This window comes from Acipenser ruthenus, unplaced genomic scaffold, assembly GCF_902713425.1.
Source record: "Acipenser ruthenus unplaced genomic scaffold, fAciRut3.2 maternal haplotype, whole genome shotgun sequence".
Taxonomy (NCBI): domain Eukaryota; kingdom Metazoa; phylum Chordata; class Actinopteri; order Acipenseriformes; family Acipenseridae; genus Acipenser; species Acipenser ruthenus.
Window position 1 is genome coordinate 17285 of NW_026708929.1, and position 11652 is coordinate 28936.

Consider the following 11652-nt stretch of genomic DNA (forward strand, 5'->3'; position numbering starts at 1 on the left):
GCTGGATTCTCAGAGCATTCACTCTTAAAAAGGCTAGCGGCTCGCTGTGGTGGATGCGGGTATATTCTAAACCTATTTTTATTATTTATTTCATATTTGTCATTTTAATGTTTTTTGAGGAAAAAAAAAAAAAACACATATTTTAAGTCCGGGTTTTACATTTTGAAGCGACTGAAGGGGAGGAGTCGTCTGTACGCTAGCCTTGTTCAACACCAATTAGCAATGAGCAGTTTTTTTTTTTTTTTAAAACAGTACCTAAGCACAATATATACAGTATATATATATATATATATATATATATATATATATATATATATATATATATATATATATATATATCAAACTGAAGAGCAGCAGTAATAATTACAGTATTATTATTAGACTTAAGCGTTGAATGAAAACTCATAAAAAATCGGTTATATCGGTCTAAAAAAAAGCCATTAAATGGCACGACTGCATAATGCTCATAGTTAATAACAGCACAGAATGTAAGCTTACAATAAAACATTTACAGGTGCAAAATTGATATGCCAGTCTACAAATGTACTTATTGTAGTGTCATAAAGTATACAGTTAAAAAATATTTGTCTCATTTAGAGATTGCTTACCAACATATTCCTCATTTCACTATCAGATGTAGTGTGGAAAACTGCAGAAAACAGTTTGGAACCGTCAATTCTTTGAGAAAGCATTATTATAAACATCACACAAATTACATCAGAGGACAGCAGTCAACATCCCTGGATTGTAATAATGATTATGCAGATCCAGAAAGTAATAGAGACTCTGACACTGCTTTGCTTTCTGTCTGCAGTGAAAATTTCAGTCACGTGTCTGTGCATGACTTCCAGTTTGAGCTAACAAAAAATATTGCCACATTTATTTGAAAGATCCAAGAAAAGCATTTACTACCTAAAGTAGTCCAGGACAGCTTGGTTCAGAATTTACAATTCATTCTAGATTATTTTCATGAAAATTATTCACAACTAATTAGACAGTGTTTAAATGAAGCAGGCTTCAATGTTGAAAGGAATGAACAGCTTAGCAAACTATTAGCTGAAGAAAATGTCCTGAAAAAAGCAGTAGACTTTGTTGCCACAGACTATAAATTGGTTGAGTTTTGCAAAGAAACTCTGGGACTTGTTGAACCTGTATCACATTTTCTGGGACATTCTGACAATGGAAAAGCAGAGTCCTTTTATTATGTACCCATCTTGGACCTTCTGAAGTTCCTTCTTAAACAGGAAGACATCTGGGAATGTGTAAACAGAGAAACTGAATCAAAACCTGGCGATTACTTATGTAATTTCTGTGACAGTGATTGTTAACCCCTTGGGCTCCAAAAAAACAATTCATAAAGTTTGTGCTTTCTATTTTACTTTAGGAAATGTATCTGTGAAATACAGATCACAACTAAGTCACATTTATTTGTGTGTTCTAGTAAAATACAAACTTTTGCAGACAAAATATAGTGACATACTACAACCTTTAATAAATGACCTAAAAGTTTTGTTCACAGATGGTATTCAAGTAACAGTAAATGGTAAAACTAGACATTTTTGTGGAGCTGTAGTAACTATATCAGGGGACAACCTTTCATCTCATGCTTTGGCAGGATTTAAACGTTCATTTAACTGTGGGCGTATATGCAGATTTTGCATGATATTGCATGAAGAGATTTCAGACAAGTACTCTGAGGATGATTTGATAATTCGAGCATCTGATGCTAACAGATCACATTTGCATTCACGGGAGGTAAATGCAGAAGTTGCCAGTACAGCGTATGGAGTTGTTGCTGAATCCAGGTTTGAACAGCTACCGTATTTTGACACTACAACTTCTTTCCCTCCAGATATTATGCATGATATCCTTGAAGGAGTTATTCCATTACTTTTATGACAACTTTTGTTCACGTTACATTCAAGACAAATTGTTTCTGTTCAAAACATCAATACTGAACTTGATTTATTTTCCTTTGGACAAAATGACAAGAAAGGAAAGCCAGTTAAATTGTCATTAAAGCATTTAAATGCTGGCACTTTTCCTGGCACTGCCATTCAGAAATGGTGCATGTTTAAATTTCTTCCATTTCTAATTGGCCATTTTGTCCCAACAGAAGATGAACACTGGCAGCAATACCTTCTGTTTTGTGAAATAGTGGACTTTGTAGTGTCTCCTGTTGTGAAAAAGTCATCACTTTCACATTTACAGCTTTTAATTGGAGAATTTCTCAGTAAATTTAATAGACTGTATCCTGGTAATTTTATACCAAAATTGCATTATTTGCTACACTACCCCAGATTGCTAGCTGAATTTGGACCACTTCAATCACTTTGGTGCTTACGTTTTGAAGGAAAGCACCAGTACTTTAAGCGGCTTGCAAGAAATGTGTGCAACTTCTGGAACATCTGCTTTACTTTAGCAAAAAGACATCAACAAAGACAGTGTTGGGATTTTTGTTGTGCAGATGCTTTGCATCAGTCATATAAGCAAGAAGGGTCTTGTGTTGTTCAGCTATCATCTACATCTTTGAAAGCCATTATTCTTGAAAAATGCAATATTCAAGCCAGTGAACTTGAAGCTGATGAAACCATGCTGAAAGTAAAGAAACTAACTCACGTGAAATATGAAGTCAAGAATTACTTCATTGTCGATGTAGTCCATGAGGATTTACCCATTTTTTTCAAAATCTTGCATATCATTCAGTTTAGGTGTACATGGATTTTGTGTGGGAAACTGTATTTTGCTCTGGAATTTAATTCTTACCTTCAAAATAGAGGCTTTGCATGAGTGGTGTACACTAACACCTGGCAATGAAGTTGACTACCATGATGCTTATGAAGACAGTGATGGATGTTTATATATTGCACCTCATCATACTGTGTATAATGTACTGCCTCCATTTAAAACTGTAATATTAATTACAATGGCAGGTTAACATCGGTGCTTATTTTTCTGATTAATTTTATGTTCTTTTGTTCATTAGGTGAAGAAATAGATGGTGAGACTCTTTTAGGTCTGACAGAACATATGATTGGAAAAATCTGCCAAACTATGAAGGACCAAGTCAAATTTTTAAAGGCTCTTGAGAACCTTAAAAGGTATGTAATGACAAATATATTATACATTATGTTAGTCTATTGTCGTGTTTTAGTATTTACATTTAAATACCACATACTATACAGGAATCACTTTGAAAAGTATAAATTAATACTACCAGTACGCTTTTTGTATTGTAATGTTGTATTGTAAGAAAGATGTATATTATGGGAGTAAATTTTTTTATGGAAACACACACACACACATATATATATATATATATATATATATATATAGAGAGAGAGAGAGAGAGAGAGAGAGAGAGAGAGAGAGAGATTTTTTGATTTTTAACAAGCCTTTATTAACAAATTTTGAAGACAATAAACAAATCAGATAAAGAAAACTAACAAAACAAGAAAGCTCCTCTCATTCCACAAACACTAAAATGTGTCCCAGGAATATAATAAAACCATAAATTTAAAAGAGCCTTTATAAATATAAAAACAGTTCCTCATTTTCAATATCACAGAGCACACCACCCACACCCCAAATCAAGATGAATTTGTCCAAGTCTTTAGTCATTTTATAAAAACAAAAATCAAGTTTAATCCTGTCCAGTCTTGAACACTGAGACAGCGCTCTGTGCATTTCCATGCTCAACCTGGCTCTTCCTTCTTTTCAGGATAGCCAGCTTGGCCTGCCCTAACAGAAAATTTGCCAGTTGGCAACGGTACTTATGCATCGCCAGGCAGGTCTCACGCTCTCCTCCACAGTGAGACGCTCTCTCCACGGGGTGTCAGGGAGAGACTGCAGCTGTGGATAATGTTGTACTTTTACACAGACTTCGTACAGCTGCTTTTTATCCACTGTGGAGAGAGAGAGACTAGACAGGCTGTTAAGGTTCAGTAGGTGGCCTGGTTTATCAGGATCCTGAGTAACAGAAGGGGACACTAAAAGAGAGGGGAAATTAGTGTCACTGTCTGGCCAACAATGCTCAAGAAAAAACTGATTTATTCTCTCTATTGCTGCAAGAGGGAGGGACTCTCTCAAATCTGAAAGAAAACTTGTTAAGACTCTTACAGATCTGAAACCTAGACAAGTAGATAGGGTGTCTGCACTTATCCAGCTAAAACTATTAAAATCAATAAAATCCCTCACCTTTCTTAAGCCTGCTGTAATTAGTAAAGAAATAAAACTTTTAGACTTTAAAAGCTCTATTCTTAAACTGGGATTAAACACTAAAGGCTCTTCTAAAAAAAATCACTAAAATTCCTAGAAATCTTTAAAAACTGCCAAGCACTGAAAATACTCCTATAAAACCGAGGCAGCAGAGACAGATCCAAACTTGGTGTATGCAAAACAAACAAGTGTCTTTCATACCCAAGTCTCCCCACGCACTGCAGGATAGCTGCTGCAAACAGCATCCAGGGCAGGGGGGGGTCAGGGGGGTACAGGAACCTCTGGGCGACCTGCAGACGAAACGTTGCGATCCTGCTGCTGATGTCAATGAGACCCTGCCCCCCTTCCTGTACGGGCAGGTACAGAATCCCCTTCCTTACCCAGTGCATCCCATGCCAGAAGAACTGCAGCAGCATTTTCTGTATTTCTTTAATAAGCACGGGCGGGGGATCGAGACACGCTAATTTGTGCCACAGCATGGAGGCTACCAGGTTATTAATTACTAGAACCTTTCCTCTGAATGACAGCTGTGGCAGGAGCCAGTGCCAGGCTTGTAACCGACCCCTCACCTTCTCTAACAGTCCCTCCCAATTTCTCTGGAGATCCCTCTCCTCGCCTAGGAAAACCCCCAGGATCTTAGGGCCCGAGTGGCTCCACTGTAGCCCTACCGGGAGGTCAGGGGGGCGAGCGTCACCCCAAGACCCCACCAAATGGGCGCTACTTTTATTCCAGTTAATCTTAGCAGAGGAGACTTTCTCAAACTGACGTTGACAGTCACACAGAATCTCCACATCCTGCCTACTGGACACAAACACTGTCAGCTCATCTGCATAGGCAGAGACCTTGACAGCCTGGGAAGGGTTGGCGGGGATCGGGATGCCAGACAACAACTGCCTAATCCTATGTAGGAGGGGTTCAATTGAAAGGGAGTAGAGCATACCAGACAGGGGGCAGCCCTGCCTGATACCTCTCTGTACTGGAATGGGTTCACTCAGGCCACCATTAATCTTCAGTACACTGAAAACACGACAGTACAACAACTGAACAAACTCTATGAAGCGCGGACCGACCCCTAAGGCCTCTAACACCTTAAACAAATACTGGTGATCGACCCGGTCAAAAGCTTTCTCCTGGTCCAAGGAAATCAGACCGGATTTAAAGCCGAAAAGCTTGGAGGCTGCAAAAAAGGCCTCGAATTAAGTAAATATTGTCAAAAATTGACCTGCCAGGAACACAATAAGTTTGATCTGACTGGACTGCTGACTCCATGATTTTCTTCAAATGGTTCCCCAGGGCTTTCGATAGGATCTTATAATCGAGACAGAGGATGGACACTGGTCTCCAGTTCTTCAAGTAACTCAGATCTCCTTTCTTGGGGAGCAGGGTGATCACCACCCGCTGACAGCTCAGAGGCAGCAACCACTCCTTGATGCTCTCCAGCAGCACCATGTACAGCTCCCACCCCAGCAAAGCCCAGAATTCTTTGTAAAATTCCACGGTGATCCCATCTAATCCCGGCGCTCTACCGTTTTTTATTTGCTGCATTGCATCAGTGAGCTCATTAAATGTAAGCAGGGGTTCCAGGTCTGCTGCCTCCTCCTGTGGAATCTGTGGGAGATCATGCAGGAACAGCTTGATCTCTTGTGCGTTTCTCTCAGCTTCTGCTGCGAATAAGTTTTTATAAAAAACTGTAGCAAACCTACAGATCTCCACTGGGTCCTCCATCACCTGACCTGCAGGGGTTTTCAAACAGTGAATCACCCTGCTCTTTGCTGCTTTCTTCTCCAAACCAAAGAAGAACTTTGTTGGCTTGTCCACCTCTGTCAAACCCTGGAACCGTGCGCGGACCAGTGCTCCTTGTACCTTCATGTCCAGTAGGTCAACCAATGACTGTTTTTTATATTTCAGGTCTTCTAACAGCCTGCTATTTGGTTGAGATTCCAGATCTTTATAAAGCCCCAGAATCTCCACCTCCAGCTTTTCCATAGAGTCATTCAAGCTGCCTGTAGCATTCTCAGTGTACTGCTGACAAAAGATCTTTATTTGGATCTTGCCTATGTCCCACCACTGCCTCAGGGATTTAAAACAAGATTTTCTTTTTTTCCACTCAGTCCAGAAATATTTAAAACAATCTTTAAAATACCCATCCTGTAATAATCTATTATTAAAGTGCCAATAGGCACTATGCATTTTTACAGAAGGAAGAAATAAGGACAATGTAATGAGGCAATGGTCGGACAGGCCACTGGGGGAGATAAAACAGCCTTTAATCAAATTTAAATGATGTCTGGAAGTATAAAATCTATCCAGCCTGGCCATTGAAATTAGATTAGGGCCAGATTTTAACCAGGTATACTGTCTAGCAGTACTATTTGCATTCCTCCAGACATCTACCAAATTGTATGATTCAATGATGTGCAGAAGCTGTTTAGCTGATTGTGGACTGGGCTCCAAATTGTTACTATCTACTTTATAATCCACAGTGCAATTCCAATCACCCCCAATAATCACAATCTCTTGTGCCCCACAGCCTGCCAGCATTTTATCAAGAACAGTAAACATATCACTCCTGTCCTGAGCATTATTAGGAGCATATATATTAATAAAAATAAGAGTTATTTTTAAAATTGGCCTCCACCATTAAAATTCTGCCTCTAAAAACATCAATTACTTTAAAATAATCAGGTTTAAAAAATTCCGAAAATAAAATCGCTACCCCTGCACTTAAATTAGACCCATGGCTAAAACAAATTTCTCCCTTCCATTCTTTCCTCCATTCATAAGAAACTAACAGTTAGTTTTTTCTGTTCAATAAACTTAAAGACTGCCTCTCTTTTATTTAAACCACGAACACCATTTACATTGAGTTCATGAAAGCAAAAGGGGAGAGAGAAACAAGAACAAAACATACAGTAGATAACAACAATACAACAGAGAAAAAGGGGAGTTTCAAAAAACTAAACATGGTACTTATTTTAAAACACTTAACCATTTCTTTAGTCTGTAACATTCAGCTTCACTAAACTCAGCTAACCCGGCATTCTGTAATATCAGCCTGCCCATCGTTTCAAACTGCTTCAAATCAGGAAAAAAAGCCTCAATGACAATTTTCCTTTTTCCTTTAGTTTCAGTTAGAAAAGCTTTTATGCTTTGAGCGCTATATAATCTGCTATCATCAACTTGCGAATCATCAGTAAAATCCCCTTCCCCTGCACTGTCAGAGTCTGTCTCACCAGCTGCGGAACTCAACAGAGAGTCCTTGCGAGAGACTTGCATGCTCGCCGGCCGAGGAGACTGTGCTTCAGTGCAGACAGACTCCTCCGCCTGGGCAGAAGCCTGCGACAACAGAGCGCCGAGATCCACTGCGGCCCCATTCGTCTCAGCTCTTTGCTTATCTATGCCGACCAGCGCTTTTTTCTTTTGCACTGTCAAATTTTCAGATGAATTTAACGTTCTTTTCTTTTTCCTAGTTTTTGGCATCTTAAACCCCTCCTGATCTTCATCTATATTCATCATATTACTGACTGGTACATTTACAGCGGGGGTTTTCACTGCAGTCTCCCCCGCTGTCTCACTAACAACTAACTTTTCCGCCACGGTCGCCCCGCCGCTCTCAACAGGAACGGGCTGTAAATCAACACTTTCAGCTGGGGAATTCACTGCAGTTTCCCCCGCTGTCTCACTAACAACTAACTTTTCTGCCAGGGTCGCCCCGCTCTTACCTGTAGGAGCACCTTGCAACCCAGATGTTCCCTCACCCGGGTCAACATTAAACACCACCTTTCCTTCACCTCCCTCACGGTGAACATCTTCTGTGTTCTCCGACCCTGTCTCCTGCCTGTCCGCCCCACCCTCCTCTCTGCTGCGGGCTCCAGCCTCCCCTTTCTTGCAGTTCCTCCTTATATGTCCCTGCGCTCCGCAGTTAAAGCAGTGCATATAATCCGAAGAAGCAAAAACCATATAGTCTATGCCTTCAATTTTAAACTTCATTGCAAGGTTTAAATCATTTTCTAAATCATTTAGAATCATAAAAACCTGTCTACGGAAAGACATGACGCGCTTTAACTCTGGAGCGCTGGAGCCGAGCGGGACTCTACGTACTGCCGACATGATTTTACCATGCCGGCTTAGTTCATTAATCAGTAGTTCATTTTTTAAAAAAGGAGGCACATTTGAAATGGTTACTTTAACAACCGGAGAGGCAAGGGGAAGCACAGGCAGAAAACTGCCTTTCACAGTAACCCCTGTCTCCACAATATCATTAACAAGAGCTTCAGTCTTTAAAAATATCACAATACTCTTGTTCATTCTTGAGGCAGAGATGATATTCTCGAAACCTACCTCCTTTCCTACGGCCAAAGCACAGTCCTCTACCGACACCTGCTCCTGCGACACAATCTTAAACCCATTTCTCCTGGTCAAAGAATCATATGAAAAGCTGGGAGGTGATCTCCCAGCGAGGCCATAATGGCCCGAAAACAAAACAACTAAATACAAATCAAATACTTTAACAATAAACAAACACAACAAAGAAAAAAAGAAAAAATATAAATTTCATGCACAGCAAAACCGTACACAAACTCAAACACTCCCGCCACCACTCACTCGCTCACCACAGACTCCCAGCATGCAACACGAGAGAAAGAGAGAGAGAGAGAGGAGCAAGCAGTATTTCCACTAGTTTAATATCTGAAAATGAGGACTGGGGATGTATGGTTTTAAACTTCTGTGTAGAAAATTAATACGGCTGTTATATTATAAGGCTCTGTTTAAATATCAAGTGTTTAGATATTTTCAGGTGATTAAAATTATGAAATACTGTTTATTTTGTGTTTTTTTGTATTCCATAAAACAAAAGCAAATGAGCATATTGTTTCAGAGAAGGTGCTACCAGTAGAATGCAGAGAAGTGCCACAAACCTCAACAAATGTTCATATTTGGACCACATGTTATACATTGCCTATGTTTCCTCCAGTTGAACAGATGGCCCTTGATAGAAAGGACATTGGTTTCAAATCAAAAGACAAATCTGCCCTTCGTGCAGCTCTAATACAGACTCTGTTTGATGACCTCAGCAAATATACACTGTAAGAACTGAGATTTCAGTGTTTGTTTTAGATACATAGGCAACCAATTTTAGAATAATTACATAACGTAAAATAGCACATTCGTTTTTTAAAAGGATTACTATTTTTTAAATCTATCATAACAGCAATATTTTATTCAAGAGAAAAAGTTTTATTAAATTCATTTTGATAATGCTTTTGAGCATGCTTTTTTGTAAATTAAAGCCATTGTAAAATGCAACTGTATTTCATAACATTATTTTTCAAATATATATTTTTCTTTTATCACTTACAATTCATATATATATATATTATTTTCTAATCTGTATATTTAGGTATCCAGACCACATAATGTACAGTACTGTGCTAAGTACTTTGTGCTGTAAATACAGATTTCTAAGGGATGACAGCCAAACTGTATATGTGAGTATAAATTTGGTAGTTATATTCATATAAGAAATAGTCAAATAAACATTAATTTGTCAAAATTATGCAGCGTTAAATATATTTTTACAAGTTGATATGTATTTTTTATAGCCAGATAATGGACATAGGTTTAACTTTCTATCATTGTTTCAGGCTACTCTACTTGAAATACTGAGAAATAAATTCAAAAAAGAGAGAAAGCCACTTATTTCAGTGGAGACTGTAGAAGACATGAAAAAACAGTTTGGTGCTGTGGGTCGAGGAAGGAAGCATGCTTTAATTGCACCAGAGCAACAGCAACTGCTCATGAAAAAGAGAAGAGAATCTGTAAGCCTAACTCTTGGATCTGCATTGACAGAAATAGATTGAAACAGTACATTTCAAATTATTTATTTTTAATTTAAATACAATTATACTTTATATATGTACATACATGCGATTTTTTAGATTATTAGCTAATTGGCTTTCATGGACAGTACTTGATCTTTAGCATTTTTCCAAAGAAAAGCACAGAGAATACATGCAGTAAATGTCTGATCATAAGTATTGAATTACTCAACGTTATGATAAATATTGCAGATGCAAAGTGAGGAGTTCCCTGGAGAAGACGAGCATAGTATTGCAAAACACTTGGACTCCATAAGAAAAGAAATATCGAAATTGAGGCCGAACATTGAAGCCATATGTGACAGCATGAATAGAACTGTACACACTCGGGAAAGAATGATGGAGAAGAAGTCAACTGAAGAAGTCCTTGGTCTGTTTCCATTCCTAAAGCATCCTAAACTGGTAGGTACTAGTTTTTATTCTACTATGGTGATTGATCAGAAATTAATATTTTTAGTTATAAGCGTGTATAATCACTTTAATTAGTCCTCCTAGGTGACCTTTCTGCATCAGCAATCCACCTGCTCCAGCTTTTACAAAACTTCACTGCTCCTGGTTTTTCCCATGCAACTTCTTTCTGCTCGCATTCAATTTAGTTTGATTTTGTTTTATTTATTGATTTTTTCAACTACTGCATTATTTGTAATTATAAAACTCTTTTTACAGCTCTGTATGTCGTCTTGGATAAAGGCATCTGATAAATAAATAAAACTTTACCATCTGTATTTTAGTAGAACTACAAGTAAACTTGGAACTTGGAACGGAACCTAATGGGTGGCCTATCCAGAATGGTAGATCCTATTTTCAGACTCTCTAGTGCGCCTCTTCTAACTAATGTGATGTCCTACATTGAAGATGCTTCAGATAAGACATAGGAAAATGGTAATGTATAATAAATATTTATTGTACATCAAATTGTTTTGACCTATTTCAGAATAGGATCTATAAATAACTATTAAACAGAAAATGATGCAACTTCATTTCGTACACTTAGAGCATAATATTTCATGGGGAAGATAGCTGGTATTTAACTCTCACAGGGGCATAAAAACCAATGCGAAAAACCTGCATAAACAGGTTTTTAGAAACTTTGTTGATACTGTTCTTAACATTTTTTTGCTCCAATCCACAATAACATTTGTATCAGTGGTGGTCAGTCCTGGTCCTGGAGAGCTACAGTCTTGTGTGTTTTTTTAGGTACCTTTAAATCATTTAAACTATTCTTTATCTGTGCAGTTTAGCAAATAATGAATTCATGAATGTAACTGAGAGCACTGGTGGAATGCAAAGCCAAAGATCCTGTACCTCTCAGACCAGGGTTGCTCAACACTCTTCCGTGTGGTTTGTACTTTGTAAATGATTTGATACCCTATTTGTTTTTTTAGGACTGAGAATGAATGCTGCATTGTTGCTGTTGCCAGCTTTGTTTCAAGAGAGGGAAAATCTATTGTTTGTTGTTGACCAAGTAATTGAGCTCTACTTTTTAAATGTAGCTTAACTGAATTGATGTTTTTAATGTTAAGTACAAAGCCAAATTATCATTTAGAGATATCTC